Source organism: Macrotis lagotis, chromosome 1 (genome assembly GCF_037893015.1).
Source record: "Macrotis lagotis isolate mMagLag1 chromosome 1, bilby.v1.9.chrom.fasta, whole genome shotgun sequence".
In the NCBI taxonomy this organism is placed as follows: Eukaryota; Metazoa; Chordata; class Mammalia; order Peramelemorphia; family Peramelidae; genus Macrotis; species Macrotis lagotis.
This window is the reverse complement of record NC_133658.1, coordinates 516,395,936-516,411,953: the sequence shown is the minus strand read 5'-3', so window position 1 is coordinate 516,411,953 and position 16,018 is coordinate 516,395,936. Positions and strand designations below refer to the sequence as shown.

Here is a 16,018-nt window from a genome sequence, read left to right as displayed (position 1 = left end):
AAACCAATCAATACTAAAGAATCTGATAACCTATGCAATGGATCCCCTTTTGCAATGGAAATAGTCTTAACATCTGGTTCCTGCTCACATTCTTTCTTGTTCAAAGACTTAACTACTTAATGAGGATGGCTCACCCCGACTTCACTGAGAATAAGGCCATCTGTCATGGATTCTTTTAATTCTCCTCTATACTTATCAGCATCTCTCCCCCACTGTCTCCTTCCTTAAAGTCTTAGGTCCTTCCTCTAAATCTAATTCTCCTACAGGTACATTCATTCATTTCCACCTTTTAGTCTCTATCTGTAATGACTTGTCTCATGAATTTCTACTTTCTTTCTCACTTACTACTCTTCAGAAATGTTCATGTCTCCTGATCTAAAATCAAACTAAAACAAATTTCTCTTTGCTATTAACCACTTCATTAAAGCTATAGTGTCATCTTCCTCTATCTCTTCCTCTTTGTAATCCAAACTCAAGAAAAGAATAGTGAACATTCATTCACCTCCTATTGGTATTCATCACCCATTAAGACTTTAAACCATTGCCATATAACTTTAGCTCTCACCATTCTCCTGAAATAACTGTCCATGGTCTCTAGTGGTCCCCTTACAAGTACAATGCCTTGCTTTTTTCCCCTATTTTTATCTTCCAACTTAAGTTTTTCAAAATTATTCATTTATTTTAAGCATTCTTTTCTTTTTGAATAACGAGTTTTAAATACTCTCCTTCCCTTTCCCCACCCTGCACACTGTAATCAAAATTATATCTATACATGTGAAATCATGCAAAAAATATTTCTATATTATTCAAAAAAAGTGAGAAAATTATAATTCAATTTGCACTTAGAGTTGATCAGTTCATCAGTTGATCATTGAGTACTTTGAAATTGTCTTGGATTGATCAGAGAAGCCAAATCTTTCACAGCTGATCAACATTACAGCATTGCTATTAATGTGCACAATGACCTTTCAGTTCTTCTCACTTCAATTTTGCATTAGTACATATAGGTCTTGCCATGTTTTTTTCTGTAACCATCCCCCTCATTTTCCATAGCACAATAGTACTCTGTCACAATCATATGTCACAACTTGTTCAGTCATTTCTCAATTGATTTAGTATTCTCCTCAATTTCTGATTTTTTGACACCCCAAAAAGAGCACCTATAAATATTTTTGTGCATATAGATTCTTTTTCTTTTTTCTTTGCTCTCTTTGGATTACAGGATGTATAGTGGTATTCTTGGGTCAAAGAATATGTGTAGCTTTATAGCCCTTTGGGCAAAATTATTCTCCAGAATGACTGGACCGGTTCACAATTTCACCAACAGTTTATTAGTGTACCTATTTTCCCTCATCCCATCTAGTATTTTTCTCTTCAGAGTTGTTTTAATTTGCAAATGCTTATGAATAGATTTGATTTCTTCTTCTGAAAACATTCTTGGACCAAGTATTAATTTGGGAATGGCTTTTATTTTTATTAATTTGTCCTGGTTCCCTATATATTTAAGAAATGAGGCCTTTATCAGAGAAACTTACTATAAATTTTTTTTATATTACTCCATTGTCTAGCTTTCTTGATAACCTCTTTTAATTAGATCTATTTTTGCTTTTGCTTTATCTGAGATTATGATTACTAACCCTTTCTTTTTTTTTAACTTCAGCTGAAGTGTTATAGATTCTGTTCCATCCCTTAATTTAAATTCTGTGTCTATTTCACACCTGTCTTTTGTAAACAACATTATTACTGGATTCTGACTTCTAATCAGTTCTGTTATCTGCCTCTGTTTTATAGGTGAATTCATCCCATTCACCTTCACAATGAATAATTACTAATGCTATATTTCCCTTCATTCTATTTTCTTCTGTATATAGTCTTCTCTTTTTGTCTCTCTCTGTCTGTCTGTTTCTGTCTCTTGTGTCCCTCGTCAAAAGTTTGTTTTGCTTCATTCTTTTTGAAATCATCTCAACAAAATCAACTCACATTCATGCCCTCTGTCTACATAGACACCTAACTGCCCTATTAATGATAAAGTTCTTAGGAATTAAATGTATCATCTTCCCATAAAAGAATGAAAACATTTTAACTTTATTGTTTCTCCTATGGTTACTTTTTCATGTGTACCTTTTTAATGCTTCTCTTGAGACTTGCATTTGAATGTCAGATTTTCTGTTTAGCTCTGATCTTTTCATCAAGAATGCTTGAAAGTCCTCTATTTGATTAAATATCCATTTCCCACTCCTGAAGACTGTACTCAGTTTTTCTGAGTAAGTTATTCTTAGTTACAATTCTAATTACTTTGCCATCTTAAATATCATATTTTAGATCTTGTACTCCTTTAGTGTAGAAGCTGCTTAATCTTGTGTGATCCTGAGTGTGACTTCACAATATCTGAATTGTTTGTTTTGTTTTTTCTGGCTATTTATAATATTTTCCCCTTAACCACAGAGGCCTGAAATTTGGCTATAATATTCTTGGGAGTTTTCATTGTGGAATCTTTTTAAGGGTGTGATCAATGGATTCTTTCAATTTCTATTTTCACCCCCTGGATGTAAGATAGTGGAGCAATTTTTCTTGATAATTCCTTGAAATATAATGTCCACATCCTTTTAAAAATGATGACTGAAATTTTCTCTCCTTGGTCCATTATTCAAGTTACTTGCTTTTCTGAAATTTCATATTTTCTTCTCTTTTCTTCTTTTGATTTTGTTGTATTGCTTCTTTTTGTCTTATAGAATCATTAGATTCCAGTTGCCCAATTCTAATTTTTGAGGAATTATTGTCTTTATTGAGCTTTTGTACCTATTTTTCCATTTGACTAATTCTGTTTTTAAAGGTGTTATAATCTTCAGTATTTGTATGTGTATGTGTATATCTTTTATGGTTGTTCATTCTTTTTTTCATATTTTTCTGCATTACTCTCATTTCTTTTCCCAAATTTTCCTCTACTATTCTTATCTCCTTCTTTAAATCTTCCAGAAATTTTGATTGGGTGATTTACAATTAGCTTTTTTCTTTGAGGCTTTGCTTATGCCCATTTTTAAAAATTGTTGTCTTTTGAGCTTATGTCTTGGTCTTCCCTGCCTCCTTTGTAGCTTCATATGGTAAAGTTCTTTTTTTTATTGGTGTTTTTGTTGTTGTTTACTCAATTTTTCAGCCTATTTTGTTTTACTTTGAATTTTATATTAAAATTAGACTCTGCTTACCTAGGGGTGGGGGTGGGGTGGGGCGAGGAGGTACTGTCTTTAGGTTCAGACTTTTTTTTTGTTTTCAGAGCTAGTTCTGAGAGTCTGCAAGTTTTCAGTGCTTCCAAAGTAGTGTGATCTGGAGAGAGGTGCAGTCACTGCTATCCTGGTCTGTACTCTTGTCTTTCCCCAGGAATGACCTCTGCTACCCTGCTGTCATAAGCCTTAGCATTCCTCTCCACCTTGGAACTGCAACCAGAGCTTTTACTCTCTTGATACCTATCATAAATGTTCCTTTCTTTCCTAGAACTCTGTTGCAAAATTGCTATGGGCAATACAGTTGCCAGTCAGGATCAGCTATAGCCAATGCTGGCAAAGTGTCCCCAGTAATCTCTTTTTGACCAGTTGTCTGACCCCCTTAACTATCTTTGAACTGAGAGCTCCCAAAGCTTCAGCTGCTGCTACGACTTTTGTGGCTTACCTCCAAGGCTCATCTCTGGTGTTCCTGCTGCTGCTACACTCTGGATGGACCCCTATACAGTATCACAGATCTCTCTTGCAAACTCCTAAATTGTCTCAGGCTGGAAACATGTCTCACTATCCTTTTGTTGGCTTAGCCACTTCAAAATTTGATTTGGGAAGTTATTTTAAAGTTATTTAGAGAGGAATGTTGGGAGAGTTCATTTGGATTGCTGCCTGTACTCCTCAAGCTCACATTCTAATGGGGGAGATGTTATGAAAATACCTACATACAAGCAATATACAGGAGTTGGGAGATGGGATGTCTTGGTTGAGGACCAGTAAAGAGGTCAATGTCACTGAATCACAGAATACATTGGGAAGGTGTAACATATAAGGAAACTGTAAAGGTAGATAGGACCAGATCAGGAAGGGCTTTGAATGCCAAACAGAGGATTCTGTATTTTATGTTAGAGATGATAAGGAACTACTGTAGTTTGTTGAGAAAGAAGGTGACATGATCAGACTCATGCTGTTGGATAGCTGAGTGGAGAATAGTCTGGAATAGAGAGACTTGTTGCAGGCAAACTAATCAGGAAGTTATTGTAGTAGTCCAGGTGTAAGATGATGAGAGCCTCGACCAGTTTGGTGGGAGTTTCAGAGGAGAAAAGGCATATATTTGAAAGATGTTATCAAGGTAAAACTGACAGAACTTGGCAACAGATTAGGTATAAGGAGGAAAAATCTTTTATGATACCCAGGTTGTGAGTTTGGTAGTTGAGCATATGATCGTGTTAATGACAGTACTAGGAAAGTTCAGAAAGAGGAGAGTTTGGGGGGAAACAGTCTGAGTTCAATCTTGGACATGTTGAGTTTCAAATGTTTACAGGATATCAATATCAAAATGACCTGGATAAAGATTAAGTCAAGAAGACTGAGATAGGTAGGAAGAGAATTAGAAAAGTACAGTATCCTGAAATTCCACAGAGAGGTGATTATCAAGAAGAGGGTGATTGACAGTGTCCAAGGCTGTGGCAAGGTCAATATGGAAGAGGCCTGAGAAAAAATCATTAGATTTAGCAATTGAGAGGTCACTAGTTACTTCAAGGAAAGCAGATTTGGTTGAAGCCAGACTACAGAATTCCTAAGAGAATGAGAGGGAAAGAGTGGGGCCAGGATACCAGTAACAAGATTTCTTAGGCTGATAAAACTTAAGGAGTGTTAGGACATATGCCATATTGACAAAATCCTCTCAAGACTCTAGTCACCAAACTATAATATTGTATTTCTTTCTTCCTTGTGGTTCCCTGTAGAAGTTTGACCCTTTCCTTCTGGGAACAGGATAATCTGTTTAATTTTCTTTGTTTTAAAATGTTTACTTTGTCTTTAAAGTGTTGGCCCCAGACTTATGACAGGATGAGTGTTCTTATTAGAAATAGAAGGTAATTGAAAGGGACCATTCCCAGGAAAGAAGAAGAGGTAGATCTAACATCAGGTGTTTTGCCAGGTACAATCCCTGGGTCTCAGAGGTAACAAACTATACCAAGAATTAGAAATACAATTTGATGCAATTTTCCAGAGCAGAGGAATGTTTATATACAACTACATCTAGGCATTGAGTCAATAGTAGGGTGAAGAATGCAAAAAAGGAGTGGTTGAAAGACCATATCCACTGCTACATGTGCATGGGAAAGATTATTTTGACAGCTGTGTGGATAATGATTGGAGAAGTCAGAGAGTGGTGGCGGGAAAATATTAGGAAGCTATTATAATACTTTTTGCAAGAGAAGAAGAGAATCTTAACCAGGTAGAATAGAGAAAAAGAAATAAATACACAAAATATTTTGGAGCAAAATAAAAAAGATTTGGCATTTCATTGGACAGGGAAAGGGGCACTGAGAGAAAGAGAAGGGTCAAAGATAACTGAGATTTGAGTGTCTGTTCCTACAATGTTGATTCATCGATCTAAGTATGGAGGAAGAGCAGCTTTTGGGGGACAGGGAAGGGAAGATGACTAATTCCATTCTGTATATTTTGAGTTGCATGTAATATCCAGGCATATCAGGAAGACATCCAGGTTGAGATAACTGCAGGCTTTTGGAAATTTGGATTTGAAAATAAAAAAAAAATTAGGATTGAATATGGAAGTAGTGAGTACCTAGCTATTTCCATTTGAATGAGGAAGAAAATTTGAAGTCCTGCAGAGTGGAAACTGATTAACTGTTAGAGGCTGGGAGAAGTAATGGATCTGGAGAGAAACAAGCAATGGTGATGTAAAAAAATGGAGAGTACTTACTGTTATAAGAGGAGATGGTATCCAAAGACTAAAGGGCTAAATAATTTATTGAGAAACTGGTAGGCAGGAAGCCATGCTGCAGTAATAGGGGAATACAAAGAAAAACACTAAGGCATTGGGCAGAGAGTAAAAGAAAAATACTACCCATTTCCAACCAACAAGGAATAGTGAGTCAAGAAAGAGGTTGTGAAGTACAAACACCAGAGGGCAATCTCTTATTGGGATTCTAAATGATTCCAGAATCAGTGGTTGCTCAATGAGGGTGTCACTTTTGTTTTCTCTCTTTTAATAAAACTTTCATATGTTAGATTATGAAATACTTGAAAATGAGGAATTGATCTCCATATTTTATAGCAATAGTGATGGTTTTCTACTTCTGATATTGTGTGCAGTGAATTTATTTGGCTAAGAAGAACTAGTTATTGGCTAGCCCTCAGGTGGTCAATATCGTTTGTTCCCAGCTTCTCCTTTGGATTGGGACTTTCTCTTTAGTCAGTGCCCTTGACCCTACTCTTGGTAATGGTTATCCGGTTTTTGCACTTTTTGAAAGATGGAACAATAGTCAAAGGAAAGAATTATCTGATGCATCATATGTTACCAACCACCTAACTGCTTGGATCATTCTGTGACCAGGTCTGGATTTGCTTCTTCTTTTCTGCTTTTTTTGGCGAAGTTGTGTGATCCCCTACAAATCACTTAATCCTGTTTGCCTTAGTTCGTCATCTGTAAAATGAGCTAGGGAAGTAAATGGCAAACCATTCCAGGATCTTTGTCAAGAAAATCAGAAATAGGGTCTTGAAGAATGGGAAAATAACTATAATAATATATAGCAATGAAACTATTTTGTCCAAATTGAAGCCCTAGATTATAGACTAAGCAATTAGAAAAAAAATTCTTTCTCTCTTTCTCTTTGTCTCCTCTCTTCCCTGGCTTTCTAATCCTCCCTTCCCCTTCTCTTCCTTTTTTCTCACCCCCCTTTATCTCCTCTCTCTTTTTCCTCCTTCCCCTCCCCACTCTCCCTCTCTTTACCTAATCAATCATAGCCTCCTTCTCAGCTGTCCTTGGAAAAATGAAAAACAGACTAGCAATTGGTTAACCATAGTTTTACCTTAATGTTGTCTACATAGAAATGTTAAAACAAACCAAAAAACCCCCTTCAAAACATAGATAAAGTTCTACAAGGGGAGGAGAGAGACAAGAAGGGAAAAATGAAATTATCTTCTTGGATTGACATGTCCAAGTTCTTCTGCACTTGCCAGGATCTATGCAGCCACTCCTCTTGGTCTAGAAGTCCAATACTGGTTTCAATTGGACTTAGTGTCTCCCTCCTTCCCCGACATCCTTGTAGGATGTTGTCTACTCCTTCCCCCCTTCCTTGGGAGGAGGAGGAGGGGCTGAGTTTTCAGTTAGCTTCATTGTTCTCCAAAGAATGAAGGAGATAAGGATTGGTGAACTATCACTTCCCTCAACCCCCATCTATTTTCTGAGGTTTTGTCTGCCTTGAGATAAGAAACATTATTTTTTTCTGCAGAAAGAGTATTAATGCTGACTCAGATGTCCTGCATTAAATCCAGGTTCAGCTACTTAGTAGCTGAGCAAAGAATTTTGAGCAAAGAATTAGGTCACTTACCCTCTCTGCCTAATATTTATGGTTTTTTACAAGGCAATAGGGTTAAGTAGCTTGCCCAAGGCCACACGGCTAGGTAATTATTAAGTGTCTGAGGTCGAATTTGAACTCAGGTCCTCCTAGCCGGTGCTCTATCCATTGCGCCACCTAGCTGTCCCTCTAATTTTCTTCCTTGTGAAATGAGGGAGTCTGAAACATCTCTTAGCAAATATAGGATAGTTTACTTAGCTAACTCTAGACATAAAATCAAAATTATAGAAACAATTAATAAATTATTAAGCATCTTTATGTTAGACACTGTGCTAAATGTTAGGAGGAAGATACAGAAAGAAGTAAAATAACAGATTTTTCCCTCGAGAAATTTACAATAGGGACGGCTAGGTGGTGCAGTGGATAGAGCACCAGCCCTGGAGTCAGGAGGACCTCAGACACTTAATAATTACCTAGCTGTGTGACCTTGGGCAAGCCACTTAACCCCAATTTGCCTTGCAAAAAAAAAATTAGAACTGCTGAAGTGGAAGGTAATACCTCTATGAGAAATTAAGAAACAATAAGACTAAGTCAAAAATCTGAAAAAGATAGAAGGAAATGTGAAATATCTCATATGACCCTGAAAATAGCTTGAGGATAGATAATTTAAAAAGCATTGGAATACCTGAACACTATGATTTAAAAAAAAAAGGCTGGATATCATATTTAGGGAATTATAAAGGAAAACTACCTAGATATCTTTGAAGCAAAAGGGAGAATGGATTATGGTAGGCATTGGTCAGATGAAGAGATAGTAGGGTAAAAAAAGAGAAGGATAAATAGAAGAGAATAGGATGGAAGGAAATACACAGTAACCATAATTGTGAATGTAAATTGGGTGAATTTACTCATAAAATGGAAGAAGATAGCAGATTGGATTAGAAATCAGAATATAAGAATATGTTCATTACAAGAGATAACACTTGAAACAGAAAGACATTCACAGAATTAAGGAACTGGAGTAGAATATATCATGCTTCATCTAAAGGGGGCAAAAAGGGGCAGCTAGGTGGCGCAGTGGATAGAGCCCTGGCCCTGGAGTCAGGAGTACCTGGGTTCAAATCCGGCCTCAGACACTTAATAATTACTTAGCTGTGTGGCCTTGGGCAAGCCACTTAACCCCATTGCCTTGAAAAAAATATTAAAAAAACAATAAAGGGGGCAAAAAAGCAGGGGTAGTAAACATAATCTCAGATAAAGCAAAAGCATTAAATGTAGATCTAATTAAAAGAGATAATGAAGAAAACTACATTTTGCTCAAAAGCACAATAGACAATGAATTAATATCAATACTGAATATATATATATGAACCAAATGGCATAGCATCTATATTTTTGAAGGAAGTTAATGAATTACAGAGGAAATAGATGGTAAAACCTTATTATAGGGGTCACCTTAATTCTTCTTGTTACTGTATAAATATTGTCATAAAATAAACAAGAAAGAAGTTCAAGAGTTCATCAGAATTTTATAAAAGTTAGATATGACAAACCTCTGGTGAATATTGAATAATAGAAAGTATACTCTTTTCTGAACATATAACCTTCACAAAAATTGACCATGTATTGGCATAAAACACCTCACATACAACTGTAAAAAGCAAAAATATTAAATGCATCCCTTTTGAAATAATGCAATAAAAATTACTTTCAATAAAGGATCTTTGAATCATAGATTTAAAAAATAATCTCTTCAAAAAGAATTTCTGGGTCAAAGAACAAATCATAGAAACAATTAATAGTTTCTTTAAAGATAATGAAAACAATAAGAAAATATACAAAATTTGTGGGAAGCAGCCAAAGCAGTATTTAAGGTAAAATGTTTATGGCTAAACACTTGCATCAATTAAAAAAAGAAAATAGCAGATCAGTGAATTGAGTGAAAGAAACAATTTTTTTTTTTAGGTTTTTGCAAGGCAATGGGGTTAAGTGGCTTGCCCAAGGCCACACAGCGAGGTAATTATTAAGTGTCTGAGACCAGATTTGAACCCAGGTACTCCTGACTCCAGGGCCGGTGCTTTATCCACTGTGCCACCTAGCGGCCCAAGAAACAATTTTTTAAAATCCTCAATTAAACATCAACATAGAAATCCTAAAAATCAAAAGAGAGATTAGTAAAATTGAAGGTAAACAATCACAAACTATTTAACTTTATTAATAAAGAAAAGAAAGATAATCACTTAAATAAGCAAATAAATTTTATCAATAAAACCAGAAGCTATTTTTTTTTTGCAAGGCAATGGGGCTAAGTGGCTTGCCCAAGGCCACACAGCGAGGTAATTATTAAGTGTCTGAGACCAGATTTGAACCCAGGTACTCCTGACTCCAGGGCCAGTGCTCTATCCACTGCACCACCTAGCTGCCCCTGTTTTTCTTTTTTAAAGCAATAAAAAGATAAATCATTGGTTGCTTAGTTGTTCAGTTGTTTTTCAGTTATGTCCAACTCTTTGTGGTCCACTTGAAATTTTCTTGTCAAAAATATTGGAGGGGTTTGTCATGTCCTTCTCTGGATCATTTTATAGATGAGGAAACTGAGATGAACTGGGTTAAGTGACTTGCCCAGGGTCATACAAATAGTAAGAATCTGAGATGAGATTTTCCTGACTCCAATATTCTGTGCCACCTAGCTGCCCAATTATTAAATTTTTTCTTTAAAAAAAAAAGAAAGAGGGGCAGCTAGGTGGTGCAGTGGATAGATCATTGGCCCTGGAGTCAGGAGTACCTGAGTTCAAATCTGGTAATAATTGCCTAGCTATGGGACCTTGAGCATGTCACTTAACCCCATTGCCATAAAATTAGAAAAAATTAAAAGAAAAAGAAAAAGAACACCAAATTACCTGTACAAAAAAGTGAAAAGGGTGAATGAACACAAACTAAAGTATGAACAATTTTGCCAAACGCTATGCCAATAAACTGGATATTGTACTAAATGCCTTACAATTATTATTGCATTTGATACTCACAGGTAGGTAGGTACTGTTATTATCCCCATTTTGCAGATGTGGAAATCTAGGGAAACAGAAATGAAGTGACTAGTCCAGGCTTACAAAGCCAGAGGTATCTGAGGTCATAATTGAACTCAGGTCTTAATGATTCCAGGCCTAGTGTTCTATCTAATACATCATTTAGCTGTCTATAATGATTTATTACAAAGTAAATCATTTTTATTTTTATTTGCCTGAGAGTAGGAGAACTATGGGGACAAGGGGAGGTGTAGTAGTGATGAAAAAAAAAAGAAACAAGTGTTAAGGAAAGTTTTCTAAAATACACAGAAGAGAGCAAAAAGTCTTTCAGAAAGAGATACTAATAGAACAATATTGGAAATACTCTTGTAAATTTTTTATAAATTTTTAAAAAAACCCGACCTGTATCATCATTGAAATATACAGTTTCCTATGTAGTTATCTACTCTGCTTATATAAACCAATGATCTTTTCATTTTAAAAATAATTTTTAAATATAGATTTCAATATTTTTTTTTGAAAGATGAGATTGGATGAAATGTTCTTGGAGATTCCTTCAAGCTCTAAATCTATGATTTCTGGTTGGTCTCCTTGCTTCATGTCTCTCCTGTTCCAATTCATCTACCACTCAGCTGCCAAATAAGTTTTCCTACAGCTTATGTCTGACTGCATTTCTCTAATGGTTCCCTTTTATCTCCAAGATCAAATTTAAAATGTTGAGTTTGACTTTCACCCTTCACAACTAAGTCCCTTCCTGATTTTCCAGGCTTTTTTTTTTTAGGTTTTTGCAAGGCAAATGGGGTTAAGTGGCTTGCCCAAGGCCACACAGCTAGGTAATTATTAAGTGTCTGAGACCAGATTAAAACCCAGGTACTCCTGACTCCAAGGCCTTGCTTTATCCACTACGCCACCTAGCTGTCCCTTTTCCAGGCTTCTTATACTTGATTCCCCTCCCTGTATCTATGTTCCAGCTACACAGGCCTCCTTGCTATTGCTAGAACATTGTACTCCATTTCCTACACTGCTTTTTTTCACTGTCCATCTCCCATTCTCAGCCCTTCCCTCACCTCTGTCTACTGACTTCATTCAAATCTTGGCTCAAATTCCTTCATCTGCAGGTCTTTCTTTGGACGGTAACACTTTCCCTGTGGCATTCCATTCTATTAGACCATGTATTGTAAGTCTTTATACACAATCAACTTCTTGAGGACAAGAATAATGTTTTTGATTTTCTTTATTTCCCCAGAGCTGAACCATGAGCTCCAGAAATACTAACTTCATTTCTTTCTTAAGGACCATGCCCTAAATTCAAATTACTCTGGCCAACAGTAGGCCCCAGGTCAAGGCCCACTTGGTCATTGTTTGGGCCCTGATTGGCTCAGGGTGAATATAAATAGCAATTGTGTCTGTTTTGGCCAGAAACCCTTCCAGATTTTTTTTTATTGGACTAGGTAAAAGGGCCATTCTCTGTCTCATTTCTTAACTAACCATAATCACTGAATGAGCTTTGATCCAGTCAAATTGAGACCTGTTTACAGACTTTGGCTTTAAAAAGCCAAGGTCTCCCAAAGCATCTAGGACTATCTCTCATTGCCATGATCTGTAGCTGGCCACTGGATCCAGATGGCTCCAGAGGAGAAAGTGAGACTGATGATTTTGCATAGCCCTCTATTACTTAAAGCTCACTCACTTGCTTTTTCTGGCATTACCTCCCTGAGGTCATGTTCTTTCAGAATGAAGTACAAACAATAACAATAATATTTGGAAGTCATTAGCTTAATTGAAGTTCAGTGAATGAATCAGATAACCAAGGTAGAGAATATAGAGAGAAAAGGACATAGGAATAAAATAAATTTTGGGAGGTATATATATGTATATATATATACATATATGTATATATATATATACATATATGTATATATGTATACACATACACACACACACACTTTGAGAATAGGACAAAAATAATGTACTATTGAAGAAAACTAAGAATTAGCTGTTAGATACGTGGTGCAATTAAAAAATGTAGGGTAGGGCAGCTAGGTGGCACAGTAGATAGAGCACAGGCCCTGGAGTCAGAAGTACCTGAGTTCAAATCCGGTCTCAGACAGTTAATAATTATCTAGCTGTGTGGCCTTGGGCAAGCCACTTAACCCCATTTGCCTTGAAAAAAGAAAAAACAAACCCTAAAAAAAAAGTGTAGGGGATTTGGAGTCAGAGAAACTAGGTAAGGCATTGATCTAGTTTACCATTCACTACTTAAAGGTACCTTGACAAATCGCTCAACTCCATAAGGTCTCAATTTGCTCATCTGTAAAGAAAGATATTTGGACTAGGTAACCTCTGTGATTCCTTCTGTCTTTAGATTGATCATGCTATGATTTGTGGAGGAATCAAGAGAGTCACAGAATAAAATGAAAGAATATTCAGGAAACAAGGATCCAATGATACAGAAAGGTCAGGAAGGACTGGGAAAAGGCATGTCAGTATTAATGAACTTGGAAAACCCTTAATATTAAGCATTAATATTAGGAATGTTGGATCAAACAATTGGGATTTGGCTATCATTTTTTAAAAAAGGTAACAAGAATTATATATGTGGGGAAAGTTAAATAGATCTCTTTGTCTATAGTGTTACCTAAAGATTAAAGTATTTATTCTCAGTAGTAAGTGTCCTGGTAGCTTTTTTTTCCCTGATTTCAACATTTCCCAATGTGATTTAGATGACAAATGCTGGAGAAATTCTTCTTAGCTGGGTTTCCATGTTCCTGGCTATGTTTATAAGAGTCAACTTTAGGAACCACATCCTGGGAAAGTGAGTGTGAGCTGGATTTAAGATAGGAAGAGGGAGGACAAGCAAGCAAGGAAAGAGGGATAATTTGGACTGATGAGATAGAGAAACTACCAGGGATAATATGTCAAATGTCTCTTGAGCATTATTTTAAGGCTGAACAGAAGGACAAAAAACTCTAATTGAAGAACATTAGGAAAAATAACACAATAAACACATAATAATGAAAGTGGGAGATATAAAAATGAAACAAATAACAATTTCTACCTTCACAAAGCTTGCAATCTAATGGAGGGCTGGGTAAGGAGAGAAAACTACTCTGTTTACTTGGACATTTACCCATATCCTTATTCCCATAAAACAGTAGCCAAATTCCAGTTATTTCTCATATCAATCAATTAATAAGGGATCTTCCAAGCTAGGTAGTATTGGCATTTTTTCTTAGTCCTTCTGTCACTTTGTTCCTCTAGATTATAGTTTTTCCATCTGTAAAACATAGAAATTGGACTAAGTCATATTCTTTTCTGTTCTGAATCCCATAATTCCATATAGATATAGTACCCCTTGGAGTTGCCAAGGGGATGGGAACACTAGAGATAAATGCCTGTTGATCAAGATGAAAATCTTTGAGGTTAGTTTCCTCTTTGGCCCCAGGGAGTTGGTCCAACAAATGAGTGGCAGAGAGGAGGAAAGAGGAAACTACTGAAGAGAACAATGTATACTAGACACAATCATGCTAGCATGGGTATATGGCAGACTTACTTAAGGGTCATATGGTGACCAGAAGCTGCACAGAGGCCTGAGAAAAGTACCTCAGGGGAAGGAGACATACATTTCACAATTGCGGTATCTAGTTAACCAGAAGAATTCTCTGGCTGGGTTATCTAGCTATAGTAAGAAAATTATTGATATTTTTAAAAATTCATTATTTATTTATTTATTTTTGCAGCTTCCCAGAGCATAGAGAGAAACTTAGACCTTGAATTTTCTAAGCATAAGGGTCTGTAAACTTTGGCAAGCTATGATGAGCTGGGATTGGCATCAGAACTGGAACCTTAGTTGCTTCCTTTTTTTGTGGCCACTTTGTAAGGGGAAAAAATAAGTTTTTCAGAAGAGAGAAGTTGAAAAAGGAGAAAACCATATACTCCATTAGTACATGAGGGAATAGCTAGGAAGGAATAGCAGAATAACACTGCCCACATAAGGCTTGGGGTGAGGAACAACTTCCCTGCTTACTAGTCTATCATATACTACATATGCTAGAGTTACAAATGAGAGTTTATCTGGAGTCTTTAAAAAATATCTTAAACTATTTTCCCTTCTGCTTGGAGAGTCAGAATGCTATTTTATTTTTTTCCTATAGTGCTGAAAATAATTTGCCTATAGTGCTGCTATAAACATTGGAGACACTATCACTCTGAAAATTTTTATTTCTTGTGTTTTACTCTTTTATATTAATTCAGTTTCCTTAAATTCATTGAGTTTGGAATTGAACTTAGCTCATTTTACCCTTGCAATTTTTGGGGAAAATTGCTGCTTGTTGAATTGTACAGTTTTGCTATACAATTAAAAATACACTTTTGTTTTTGTCTCCCTGTAATTTTACTGCCTAATTTAAAAAAATCCTTTTTCTATGTGATTGGTGGTGGTTTGACTTTATTTTATTTTAGTTTTGTTTGGTTTTTTTTAGCTTCCTATGGATGCTTCCTTCTATTATCTCTTTTTGCTGCATTTACACAATGATGACCATGTATGAGTACTGTGAAATTTAACTATAGTTATCATATTTATATGCCAATAGTAAATAGAAAGAAAACTATTTAGAAATGAAGACTTTAGTAGAGTACACTCTCCTTGAGCAGACTTGCCCTAAGACTGAGCCAGCTCTTACCTGCTCATGAGAGCCATTTGTTAAATTTTCAACATAAGCATTTAAACCTTGGAAATTGACAAACCCAAAATCAGGATTTGATTTATTGTTATGTTGATTGTCTAGATTAAGAAAAGTAAAGAGAAAATGTTAATTATGCAGATTAAACTTTAAAAAGGCACGAATTAATTCATTTCACCACCCCTCCCTCCCATTAATGTTTTTTGTTTTTGTTGAGTGTGGCTTTTTTTTGAGGCAATGGGGTTAAGTGACTTGCTTATGAACTGAATTTGGTTTCAGGTTCTCCTGATCCAGGACTAGTGTTTTTACTCCTACACACTACCTAGCTGCCCTCCCACATTTGTAGTTAAATATTTACCACCCTTGATCACAAAAGAGAGCTGTGTTATTGAGTCACATACTAGATATACAGAGCAGATTTTGGGTTTGCTGGAACTGTACAGTGATAAGAGCAGAGCTAGTTATTCCTCCCTTGCCTCCTCCTTTTTCACCAGGTTGTCTCTTTCAGTCTGCGGTGCAGTTCCCTATCTGTATCCCTGTCTGCTACCCTTGTGCCTTAGTTCCGGTGGGTTCATGATCACCTTTGCTGTGGCTTTTGCTCTCTTCCTCCCTTAGGAAGTGAGAAGGTAAGCTTGTTAGTCAGGCCCTAGTGATTCCAGGGGCAGGACAAACTCCCTAGGGGTAGGAGGAGTGGGATGCTGCAGTGATTTCTCTCTTGCCTAGCACACATCCATCTCTAACATCTCTCCATGGCAACCCCAAGAAGCCCTATTTTCACA

General features: G+C 36.3%; 1 long non-coding RNA gene across 1 annotated transcript in view; it reads right to left on the bottom strand.

Moving 5' to 3' along the window:
* The window catches only part of LOC141506947 (uncharacterized), a 90,163-nt gene that overhangs the window by 40,869 nt on the left and 33,276 nt on the right, over positions 1–16,018 (bottom strand). The gene's annotated exons all lie outside the window — the stretch shown is intronic.